At 36.7% G+C, this 13,001-nt stretch overlaps 2 protein-coding genes across 6 annotated transcripts in view; one reads left to right on the top strand and one right to left on the bottom strand.

Moving 5' to 3' along the window:
- Positions 1 to 13,001, top strand: part of Axs (Abnormal X segregation) — a 230,836-nt gene that overhangs the window by 42,311 nt on the left and 175,524 nt on the right. The window lies entirely within an intron of this gene.
- The window catches only part of rdo (leucine-rich repeat domain-containing protein reduced ocelli), a 120,937-nt gene that overhangs the window by 5,956 nt on the left and 101,980 nt on the right, over positions 1 to 13,001 (bottom strand). For 3 of the 4 annotated variants that reach the window (XM_022083436.2, XM_022083437.2, XM_087355240.1), the window contains one exon: positions 8,564 to 8,632. The exons of the other annotated variant lie outside the window; for it this stretch is intronic. The gene's annotated coding sequence lies outside the window, so the exon portion shown is untranslated. The remainder of the gene's footprint in view (positions 1 to 8,563; positions 8,633 to 13,001) is intronic. 4 annotated transcript variants of the gene reach the window in all.

The raw sequence follows: 13,001 nt of genomic DNA, 5'->3' as shown, positions 1-13,001 counted from the left end.
GCTGCATCCAGAAAGCAGAGGCTGAAAGACAGAGAAGGGGAAGTTAAAATAAAGCAAAGGAAAGAGAAGACAGTCACGGACGTGAGTGTCGATGAAACGTTGAGGTAATTAATATTTCCTGTGGTGAACTCCACGTGTATGCAGGGAATTGAAGGCAGATTTAGCCTGAAAAATAGTAGATTCCTAGATGCAAGTGACATTTATTTCTATTTAATTTCCTTCCAATGCGTACCTGTAAACTAAAAACAAAAATTCAAGCTATAGTGACAACTTTCGTGGAGCATGTACTATCTGGAGACTGGCTGTTAAACGAAGTTGAATCAACTACTGAGGTTATTTACTGTCGTTTGACTTAAGAAGACATTTGTGTATGGTGAAGTGATGACTCCTAATGTACTATCCAGGCTTTTATCTGGAGGGCTGAGAAAAATAATGAAAAACCCAAGGGTATTCAGTAGATTTGCCGAATCAAGTGTCTCTCTATTTAGAGTTAAGTAAGGTAGCCATGAATCAACTTGCTTGTCCGAGTATTGGGTTGTGAGATCCAAGGATATAATTCTTTTGTTTGGGGGGGGAGGGTGTTGAATAAATGTATGAGATCTGCTGAGTAAGATGAACGTATAGAATTATAAAATACAGTAAAGAAAGTTTTGGAATCGAAATGGAAGGAAGTTTTGTCGTTCAAGAGTGGAGTGAATTATGTGTTACGCAAAGGCGCTGAGCAATGCGTCACTGCGGTTGCCAGCTCCGGTTGTTGGGGGCGGAGCGGCCTACTGTCGACTGCACAGGGTTACTTATTGTTGTGATGGGGTGAGACTTTCTCTCTGTGGAACTGGACCTCCAACTGGTCCTTGTTTCTTCGTTATGTATTTATTTACTTTATGTAGTAATTAATATTGCGTAAGAAACTAAATTTTTTAAGTCGACTAATACTTCAGAATTTCGACATCTCACTCAGAAATATGGAAATTCGACATAAGGTTCTGCCAGACAGATGATATATTTTCCAGGTGAGACCGTCAATTCGGGGTTGAACAGCCCTGTGTGGTATTCCTATTTCCTTAAACTTCAAATTTTAACAGCAGTTTTTTCTCCTCCAGATTTTAAGCATTCAAGGGTTCTGTGCTACTTCAGTATCTTTCATGCCCCTTATAATTTGCGTCGATTATATTCGTTGCATCTCTAAACGAGGTTACGTGCAATAATGTGACGGGTTTATTCAGAAATATTGATGAAAGCCCTGATGATTGAGTCATTAAGCATCTCTGAAACGTCGGTCATATTATAAGATCCCACAAAGCAGAACCTTTGACAAAGTTATATTTGAGATTTAGGGGTTTTACTGAACCGTAATTGACAAATTAAATTGTACCAAGAACCTATCACTACCAAAATTAATAGAAATTATTTCTGTTTGTTCGAACATGATACACGCTGACAGGCAGAGAGACGTATCATACATGCGTGCACTAGGCTAAAACGCCGTGAACACTGTGCATATATCTGAAGTTTGATGATGATCTGCATCATTATTATGCTCTAGTTCGTGGAAATCTACGGCTTGCAAAACAGTTCAGCTCGTGAAACATTTTAACGCCGTAGTCAACAGACTGAGAACCGAAGTTGTTGTGAGACACAATACAAGCCTGTCACTGATTGTATTTTGTCTGCGATGACGTAAAGATAAAGGGCCACATTGAACAGAAATTCTTGGCAATGCTGTAATCACAGGGAAGCAAAAGGTCGTGACTTTGCACCACCAGACTAGCTCACAGTCAAAATATCTTACTGAAAAATACGGGGAGTGATCTGCAGTCTGTGAGCGCTGAGCAGCTCGCTGATGAGACGACATGTGTGTACCATATTGCCCACAGATCTTTTTTCGGACGGAGTGTTGCCATATGAACATATGGTGTAATTAATATCACAAGAATTGACAACATGAATAATCGTGTCGTTAATAAAATGCATTTTGCTACAAGCAAGAGTGGCAGACATCCTGAAGTGACATGCATTCTAGTGTTTCAAATGCAAATATTGAAAGTTCCCGAAAGATATCGAAAGTCGATCAAGTATCGAAGCGGTGTTCGTCTACCAAATTGATGTTATCGACTACAATGGTGTAGCGATAAAGCTGAATACTTGTATCCTGGGGTACCTGGTTCAGATATTGGTCGAATTGCTCATTAAATTGATTGAAGTCTGTAGTGATTTTCTCCGGTCTCTCAAACACCATGGTCGGTTCGTTCTGAGTTCTTACCCGGTGAGAATTTACGCGACAACACAGCAGCGTTCGGCCATGAACAAACCATCGCCGATCCCGGACCATAACAAAATCTTTCTTCTACTTCATCAGCTGCTGCGCGTACACACCAGTGTTTGTGTTTTGCATAGCTCGTATTTATTAGTATCTTGCCCACCCCTGATAAAAGGAGACGGCAAACATCTCTCTGTCACCTCTTCCTCTTCAGTGAAGGTAAGTATCGCCTGTAAGTAATCTTCATCCTGAAAACCTATATCGATTAAACGAAGCGTTCAATACAGTGCCTCAAAAGTCTAAAACTATTGAAAAGAAATTTCGAAACTTTGTAAAGACTAAACCTCTTATCACTGAAGATTAATGAAGTAAATCGATTGCTTCTGGTAGATTTGAAATGCGTAGGATGTAGGAGTTTTCTTTTTCTGTTCCTGCCTTTGGGCTAATTTATAAATTACATGGACTTAATTTTCTTTCACATCGTGTCATTTATAATCCCCATACACGGCTTAATTTGTAATGAAATGTTTCTCCAGGGAGAAAGACAGTTACACTTTAATGATAATATGGTATAACCACACCGCCAGCCTTTGAAATCATGCCAAGGATTTTACGGTATGTTAAAATTCAGGCAAAGTGTACAGAAGGGAGTAAGTTGCATGCGACAATTATTATTCTCAACATGGACGATAGCTAAAAAATAAAAAAATAAACAACATATCAAGCAGCCAAACAACTTTCACGAACAGATTTATTAGAAACCAGATGATGACGTAGGTATCAAATATTTTATTTCAATTGTGTGTTTTTTTTTAAATTTTTTTACACACAAATATAAATTTTGCCTGAAAAGTAGAAAGACCTATGGTATTTATAATGTCCCCTTTGTAATAATACTGATAATTAATCGATCCAATGTAGCATCCAATTTTAAATCGTTAAACTAATTAAAAGTTAAAGACACAAGAAAAATAATTATGCCCTATGGAATCGCATTCTGTTTCATACGTAGAGATCATTTCAGACTTCGCACATGAAATACCAAGATAACGGAATCATTCTATGTCACCGATAGTAAGATAATAGGTTGATGCGCTAAGTTATGTGGGTTGCATCTGTAGACACACCACAACAAAATATCATATTTATTTCTTCTAGAATGATTTATTCGATGTGATATCCGCAACAAACCACGTGAATTACAAAAAGTGTCTTTCATGTCGTTCCACAGTTGGGCTATCTGAATGAAAGCGTATACCGCACAGATGCGTAGAACCGCTTGGTTTCCTCTGTAGCACACTGTTAAATGTCACATGACACAAACTGTCTGATAAACAAAGGCTATACAATTGGGCTTCCGATCTGCTATTCATTTCAAGGGCATCTTATAATGCTGAATTTAGACGGAATTAATCATGACGCGATCGATAAATTGTCCAGTGGATGTTTACATTAAGTGTGTCCTTATTTGTGAATTCTAACAGTGCTTCTTGTAGTCCTGGACCCAATCAAGGACAGTGTGTGATCTGTATACAAGGCAATGTTTAAACACAGGGACCAGGTAGTACACTGGCTACAGTAATTAGTTTACTGGACGGCACTTTGTGATCACAAATCATTTAGTTAATAGATCCAACTGCAAAAAACAATTTGATATTAACGTGCAAAGCATTGATATCGAGATGATGGCCGAGTAGTTACACGGAAAACAAATTTATAGTAGCATCGTTCACGCTCTACCAAGTCAAAGTTATTCTGCTTCAGTTCTGAGCTGTGGAGATGAGTTCTGAAAGAGACAGGTTCAGCAGAAAGCATGAAGGGATCAACACACATTAAGTGTCGCTCATCACAGTTCTCTTGTTTGTTTTAATCCACTTATAACAAAGCATGACGAAAGCGTTAGCTCATTTCGGTGTTACATTTTACAAAATTTTCCTTCATCTTCCTGTAGAGTTCAGAGCATAATCTACAATTACCTGAAGTACAGTTTTAGTGAAGTGTAATTAAACTCTTTAATTAATGATGAACTTTAGAGGACTACCCTATGACGTTAAATAAGAAAGCGTAGCGTAATAATAATAATAATAATAGCAATAATATGAATATGATAATAATCACTAAAAGTATGGCATAGAAAAGAATTGACTAAGCCACTGCTTTGCAGACGCCGAAATGGCGTGTTTAACACGTGGATAGGGTCTACTCAGAAGTTATTGAAGCCTTACGAATCCATTCCCCTGGTCAATTCCATGGCCTCCAGTACCTTTAAACATCATTGTACTAGAGTAGCTCCGTATGAATATCAGTTTCGTCATGTTTTGCAAACAGGTTACAGCGCCATCTCCAGTGCGACTGTGGGACTGTAGCAGGAACGTGAACTGAAATCGAATGCAAAGGACTTCCGATGTTCGGTGTGGGGAAGGGAATCTGGCGCCACATAAATAAAATCTCTTAGAACGAAAAGCCCAGCAAGTATCTTTTTTGTCTACTGCGAGTAGACTGACGAATATAATCATGAAATATTTTGTGAAAATTACTTTTTAATTTCTCAAAGCATATTCACATTTCATTGAATAATGAAGTATGGATTTTATTAGTCAAAATTTAGTAAGACAGGTCTCTTAAACTTTTCGGAAAAATCTTAAAATTTACTTTTATTTTCAAAGAAATCCTCCGCGAACATCTTCACATTCAAAGCCACAAGAGGTTAAACATTTTTTCGTCCAATGTGAACTTCAGTTAACTCAAACATAAAATATGATATTTATGTAGATGCGCACTTTCGTAAAACGGCAATAATACACTGCATGTTTATCAGCGTATTTACGTAAATTCTTCACCAAGTCATATTTATTACTTGCGGGAGAACTAATACAGCAATGTGGGTTAAATTATTTGAAGAAAGTCTGTACCAGTAGTGTGTATTTGCGTTACAGAAGTTAAATGGCATATCTGGCAACTGAAACAAGTTTTTCCTTCTTTAATGTTCTTTGTGTACAGTGCGGCATTGCTGCGAAATATCGACACCCGAGCTGAAATAAACTAGACTCCTTCGACAGTAGAAATCGGCGCACTTCCGTCGATTTAAGAATCGCTTATTCGATATCGATATTGCCTTGTTCATGGCTGAAGTATTGGTTTCAATGGGAATTACTGAATTTCTCTGACAGATGGGAAAAAAAACGAAATCAAGCGTGATTAATGAGGATTAGTTTGCCTCGCGCGATTTGTAGGAAGGATCCTGGACATATCGGCTCACTCGCTCCAAATCTCTGTTCTCACCACTGAAGCTCACAGCTAATTCCTTGATGAGGCATTTGTTACATTTGTCGCTGAGTCGGTTCCCTATATATGTTAACTCTTCACTAGACCCTATTTCGTACGTGTAAGGGAAACAAATGGATGTCCATTTATACCGTATAGGCGTACAGACAATTTAAAAGTGTAGATTCAAAATTCGGTTAGTCTACTTTTTCCCGAGAAGCAGACAGAATGTCTAAGCTTCCTATCACTTGTATGATAGCCTGTGTAATTTCGTCTTAGATGTTTTTGTTCCATATCGTTTGCATATTTGTATGTTCAGAAACCAGCGTTGTTGACAGTATTTCGAATTAAGTCATGCCTTGTCGGTTCCATAACTAAAAATCATCAATCCAGCTATTATATAACGTTTTATTCTTGTTCTAATACACAGCGATATGAAATTGGGATTACTTCTGGGTGAGGAAACCTCATAAAAACTGCTTTCAACCTTATGTATTAAAAGATTAATTACTTTGAAACAAGTCTGCGCTGGAGAACACAAACTCTTACGCCATATTGCTAATTTATCTTCAAATTGAGCAGACGAATATATATTTTAGCTACAGATTTCTTTGATAATTCAGCTTTATAAGTGTAGACGCAACGTGTATTATGCATACAGATCTTTTCGTTGAAATGAAATGATATTTAGTGTAGAATAAAGCTTTATCATACGTAATAAACACGAATGTGCATCAATCACCCAAGTTTTCCACTAACACAAGTCAGTTGTAATTGCATAGACGCGAATGGCTCACAGGGTTTCTAACAGGTTGAATTGAAGGCCATACGGCTGCAATATGATGAATGAGGTTATGACCATTAAATGGGTATATACTAACTGGATTGACAGCGTTCTGACCGACACGCAGAAATGTTAAAAGATAAATAATGTAACGTCAGCTATAAAAACACAAACATTCTGACAGCCATAACTTCATAAATCAGACGATCCCATTTTGTAAGGGAATTAGAAGAAATAGTGAAATAAACTGCTGTCACACATTCCAACTTCATCACTGGAAATGAAGGATCTGCAGAAATGTTATAATAACATTTATAATTCCATGCGAGACACGCACTAGGTTATTTAGCCTGTCGATTTTTGCATGCTTTTAGTACTTGCACGTTCTCGAAGAAGCGAACACGTTTCAATGTATGCGAGGTTTATGTTTTGGTAGAAATATTTTATCCCTGATATGTTTAATATTTATGTAACGTAAAGTTATTTGTGTTATAACTCGTTGATTTTAAAATGGCAACACACGAAAATCCGTGTAATCTGTTTGCCATGTACGCATGTTGTGTGACTTTACGACAGTTTTTAATATCATTTATTTTGTGCTGTTCAAAGCAAATTTATGCGAGCATTTTATACACGAAATCGATGTAGGTCTACGTGTAGTATGCATCTGGAAAAATTTAAATTCTGCAAAAGAATTATTTAAATTCGAATCCGCCGTTTGAAATTAATTTACTTACTGGAAGTGTAGTTGGTAATTTTTTGTGGATGCGTACACCAATTTGTAAAATTTCTCTTTAAACATTTTCAGCGCATGTGGTGTTGCAAAAATAAGCACCTCGAACTTAGCACTTCGCAGATTGAGGTACGTTGTTTCATTTGATGGTAATAATAATCTCTGTGTAGAGTAAGCAAGTACCTGGTCCTCAAAGCTGGGGGTTGCTCGGTAGGGTTTATAGCCCACAAGCAGCCCAGGGGACTAGTACGAATCTATCTGAGACGGAATATGCCATATGTAGCCTACTTTGAAGATAATGATGAAATACCGCGAAGAAGTTAGAGCTAGAATCGGTTTTAATAGGGTAGGCGTAGTTGGACTGCCAGTCTCAACTACAGGGTCTGTGAGTCAGCGCTTCGCACGAAGTGTAAATTAAGTAATAGCAAAATTAGAGGGCTCTTGTCGAGTGCATGTATGTAATTCGCATCTGTCACATGGCGCGATTTTCAAGTGCATACATCCTGCGGCGAAGACGATGTGACCCAGCTTCCTGCGTTAGACCTGGGCCGATAGAATGTGTCCACTTATCCTGAAGGTAGTTGGACAGTATATCGGCCTAATACGGGTTCACAGGATTGTCGTATTCTGTACTCGTTTTCTGGGATAAGCATCGGTGACCGACAACGAGGAGTTTGGTTCATGATAATTTGTCACACCGACGGACAAGAGCTGAAGGTGTGCGACTGTCCGGACACTTGTATAATTCGGTATCTTTGTCTCACAACACCTCCTTGAAGAAGGGTCATCCCGTCCGAAGACTTCTGCTTGCACAGAACAGTGCACCACAGAACGCCGAGGACAAACGTCCACGCCTCATAATCTGTGGTCTTTGACAAATACTATTACTATTAGGGCTATCAGATTACAGAGGATGAAGTCAGCAGCGCCACCAATGGGGAGAAGGGCGACAGACAAGGCATCTTCCTTCCGATAATTTTAAATAGGAAATGCATAACATATTATAAATAATATTTTATATATATATTTATTTATTAGTTTTTGCCGGTAATGGGTTCTTTGCTATTGGTAAACACTGTTATAGAAGAAAATAACTGGACTGGATTAATACAATTATTATGATTATCCTTATAATCTTACTACGTTCTTACTTATTTCAGTCTTGTGCATTCCATAATAGGGCTCGTGACGTGAAACGATGTTAAAAAAGCAATGACTATTCTATATAAATTCTATATTCTGAAGTAACTACTCGAGCTAATGGTCAGATCGAATTGCAGCACTACTGAATGGCTGTAACATACACTCTTTTAAAAGTCTCAAGTTTAGGTCTGTCTGTTGAAAAACATTTCGTGAATATTAATGTTCTCTATTAGTAAGGATTAATTAGAGAGATACTAACAGATCGGCTTCTAATTAATATCGACGTCGAATTCTTTTTTCCTCTCTTGTCTTCGTAATTAAAGTTATTAAAAATATAAAAGATGGCTTATCGAGAAAATGTGAAATCAATTAGTGTCCCTACCTTTGTTATCTGGCTGAAGGGAGCCCTCGCTTGTAACTACAGTCGCTGGCAGCGAAACGAGTAGTTAGCCTGCAAAAAAGTCATAACAACTTCGAATAAGAAATCGAACTTAATACTGACATATACATCAAACATGGATACGTTATATTAATACAAATAGAGAAATTATTTGGATGTTTTCTTCCATTTAATATTAACACCAAATAAACGGAGCGGAGACCTTTTTAGAAGTTGACTAGCTAAGCGACTGTAAGGGTTAAAATATATATTAAAATTCAGGTCAATACACAAAACAATTTTTATTTTTAGATGTTAAAATTTAAAATTTAAATGTTAAAATTTAAAATTTTAAATTTGCGCCATTCATCATTATAAAGATATTACAATCGAGCGCTTTCTTTCATTTCACAACATGTTTCGATGTAATACATCATCTTCAGGTGTTGTCTATTTTAAAACTATTTAATATTATAATGCAATTCTTTCAATATATTCGTCCATTATTGTAGCATGATGAATATATTGAAAGAATTGCATTATAATATTAAATAGTTTTAAAATAGACAACACCTGAAGATGATGTATTACATCGAAACATGTTGTGAAATGAAAGAAAGCGCTCGATTGTAACATCTTTATAATGATGAATGGCGCAAATTTAAAATTTAAAATTTTAAATTTTAACATCTAAAAATAAAAATTGTTTTGTGTATTGACCTGAATTTTAATATATATATTAATCAAAAACACAAACATGACGCATGTAAACCTTAGACTGTAAGGGTCTCTAGAAGTACTCTACTTCATAGAGTAAATTAGTAAACTAATAAGAATTTTTAATCAGTAATATACGGTGGATTCCGGTTAATTGGGACACATCGGGATTAGAACACTTTGGGCCAATTAAGCGGCTGCCCCAATTAACCCTTGGCCCAATTAACCGGAGTCTATTGTATATGCTAGGGTCACCTGATGACGCGTTTTCAACTGCAAAATTTATTTAGTATCGAATGACACTCACAGATTATAGTAGACGACGAATAAGTAAGGATTTGTAAGGATTCGAGAGTGATCGGTGAATAAAATCTTACAACATTTTTTTGAATACCTACTGGTTTCCGCGAATTACTAAAACAGCTACAACATTCGAAACGATAAAAGCGCTGTCTGCAACAGACATGCTATACAGTGTCCATTGTAGGACTAGGATTTCTTTCCGTTTCCAGGTAATTACTTGTCAAAATCCTGACACTCTTTAAAGGTATACTTTATGCGAAAACTGTCGGGTATTATTCCGAACCTACCCTTTGTTACCCCGACGCAATAACCATCGAACTTGGTAGAAAGTGTAAACACGCAGTTCACGGGAACTTTTCGTTAGCAGGAGAGAGCCAGGTCAACGGAGATCAATGTGAGTCACTTCTTAAGAAGTGCTGAAGAGAACGTGCTCCTGTGATAACAGTAAAACTTGCATTAAGATCGTTCTGTTCTCAAAGTGACGTCTCATATCTGAACAATGCATATAATTTTCTGAGACACATACTTTTTTTTTTGATTCAGTCTATATCCTTAGGGATTTCATATTTCTTTTATGTTATACTCTGTGTAATTTCATTGTTACTTCATCTCTAACGCTGGTTCTCGCTGGTTTGTAGCGTCTGTCTCAGTAGCAGACATTCATAACAGAAAACACTAGGACACAAAAAACTCTGACAACGTTGTATGAAACTGGTGTTTTGTTTTCATACTGTTACTGTATATCTCTGTTTAATATTATTTTTGCCTACGCATGTTTTAATGTCAATGTCCTCTGAAAGCCCGCACACAAAAACGTTTTACATCATATGAAGTATATCTCGTTGTATTCATAATTTTAATTTCAAAGAAATTTATGTGTGAAGATAAATGTCTTCTGCGATATTTCGTCGTGTAGTCTGATAGAAGCTTACTGACGTGGTTACAAAGGTGCGCGCAGCTTCCATCATCAGGGCGATCCCTGATACGCATTCTACAAGAGTCTTAATCCTGCATCTACTGTTAGTGGATGTGTAAAAGTTCTAAAAGGTTTATAATTCTAGAGTAGCGTTTTAAGATTTATGATATTAAGGCGGTTGGATGGAGTAAGAACGATTTAAAGATGACGTTACATTTCAAATGGACTGATCTTTGTTCTGGAAGCCAAAATCGTCTTTCCTAAGTTGCTAGATTCTTCCTTATCTTCATTCTCTCCCTCTCTCTTCCGAACATTTATCAGGAAGATACAAATCTTCATCTTATACCACTTACTGAATCCAACTGAACTGCAATTCTAACTCTCTGATTCAGAATTTACCTTGGAGGTTGAAGTGATATAACAAACAAGACGTTCCTATTGACGGAGATAAGAACAAATCATACTTGCAATGTGACAGTCAGTTGTTTAACCCATATTGTTGTTATGGGACGACTTAGTTCGTGGCAGACGTTTCGAGATAATGCTCCTCAGAAAACGAAATTTCTCAGGGAGGGGCGGATAGTAATATAATTTCGCTCATATGTGTAAAGACATTGAGTATTTCTCATTTGCTCTGTCACGCGGAGTCACTTTCAGACTTTTGCTGATCTTAAATTTCTAGACGTGGATCTGCAGGATCAGATAGAATCAAAAGCACTAGCTTTCAGAAATATATCCTGTGTGGGATCCTCAATAAATTATAAGTGTATTGCATTGACAAGAGATAGTCAAATGCTCCTTAATCTTGACTTCACAATAGAAGCAGCCAAGAAGTATAACACTTACTTTTATGGAACTAATTCCATGCAGCGGAGGTCTACATATGAAACTGTTAGTCGCTGAGCTGGTAAAGGAATTAATTTTATTGGACCGACTGTTCGTTACCGTGTTCACAAGAGCCGTTTTGGGCCGTAATCCGAACCATTTTAATCCAGCCACAGCCTCACACTTAATTGCATTAAGATCATTTAACGTTGTCCACAATTAGGTATTCAAAGTGATATTTTCCTTTCAAAACTTTATGGTCATTTCTCGTTTCCCACATACGGGCTACATACCTTGCTCATCCCATCGTCTTTGTTTTGATCAGTTTAATTACTTGGGGAACAAACTAAGTAACTAAATTCTTCATTATATAACGCGGTATTGATGAGAAACCATTCTATCTGGAATTTGTATATATGATTTAGAGATCAACAGGAAATGTATACAAAATTATTCCAATTTCTTTTATTTTTTGCACTCTTTGTACTCGCGGACGCATTACCAAATCTTAGAATAGAGCTAGAGTCAGCGAGAAATTTAATACACTACATGTCACGAATGTATTATTCGTCTCCGAATTAACATTTGCCTTTATTTTCATTTTTTTTAACTGTGGCTGAAATCTCACTTTGCCACGTAAGCTTTCAAACTGAAGTTTATTCTGTGGGTCAGAAAGTCACAATGTGCAATCAACTCTAGCTTCACCGAGCTTGATTTTTCTCAGCATGTGCAAAAGAACTTAGGTCGATAGACGTGAGTTGTCAAACGAAGAAACATAACACGCACTCCTATAGTTAGCGTGCTTCAACGAAACTACACGTGAAATCTAATTTCAAGTTTTTAATCAACTGAAACTCGCCTTCTTCGTAGCCCTTAAGGCTTGAAACGTTCTTCCCTGGTCAACAGAATTAAACAGATCCCATTTTAGTGTGAATTGTTTTGCGTAATGTAAGAGCTGTTATAGTGCTGAAATTTGTGATACAATTATAATAAACAGGGCAATACAGCCGAGCGATTAGCACTCTTGCTTCATATTAGAAGTTCAAATCTCGTCCAGACAATCAGAAATCTTGACTAATATTTCTCCAGGCAAATGACGGTATATTATATTAAATTATCGCACTACCGCGTCATCCCAAATAATTTGAAATCCTTTATTAATTAAAGGTCCTATAATTCGATGCTATATATTATCAGTTACTGAAACGTCGCTAAATAAACCACGGCAATTTTTGAAAGAATAATAGGCTAGTGATTTTCCGCTTGCGTTGTTATGTTAAATTAGAATATTATTTTCTGTGTTGAAGTCCACAGTGAATTAGTTTCCTTTGATCAGTGACTTATATCTAATTAGTATAAATTCGCGTATATTTTTGCAAGGAGTTCTCAGAATACACAGTGTGTAATATCATTTTCTGAATAGCAGCTTAATTGTTTCATGTTTTAACTACTTTATGTTCTTCCTAGCCAATAACCACTCCATATGATTAAAACAGAGAACCGTCTCATGTTAACGTCTTTACAATGCAACTGCATATATTGCGCATTTGTGTCTTCAGTCTAATGAAACTCATTGTAAATAAATCTTTTTACAATTCGATTTTAAAGTTGATGTTGAGGTAGAATAAAGCGAAACGAAATGTAAAATTATCTTATGTTGACGTTATCTTATTACCATTC

Source organism: Zootermopsis nevadensis, unplaced genomic scaffold, assembly GCF_977971745.1.
Source record: "Zootermopsis nevadensis isolate Lab colony 2312 unplaced genomic scaffold, Znev_1.0 Znev_ptg000024l, whole genome shotgun sequence".
Taxonomy (NCBI): domain Eukaryota; kingdom Metazoa; phylum Arthropoda; class Insecta; order Blattodea; family Termopsidae; genus Zootermopsis; species Zootermopsis nevadensis.
This window is presented reverse-complemented; position numbering and strand designations above follow the sequence as displayed.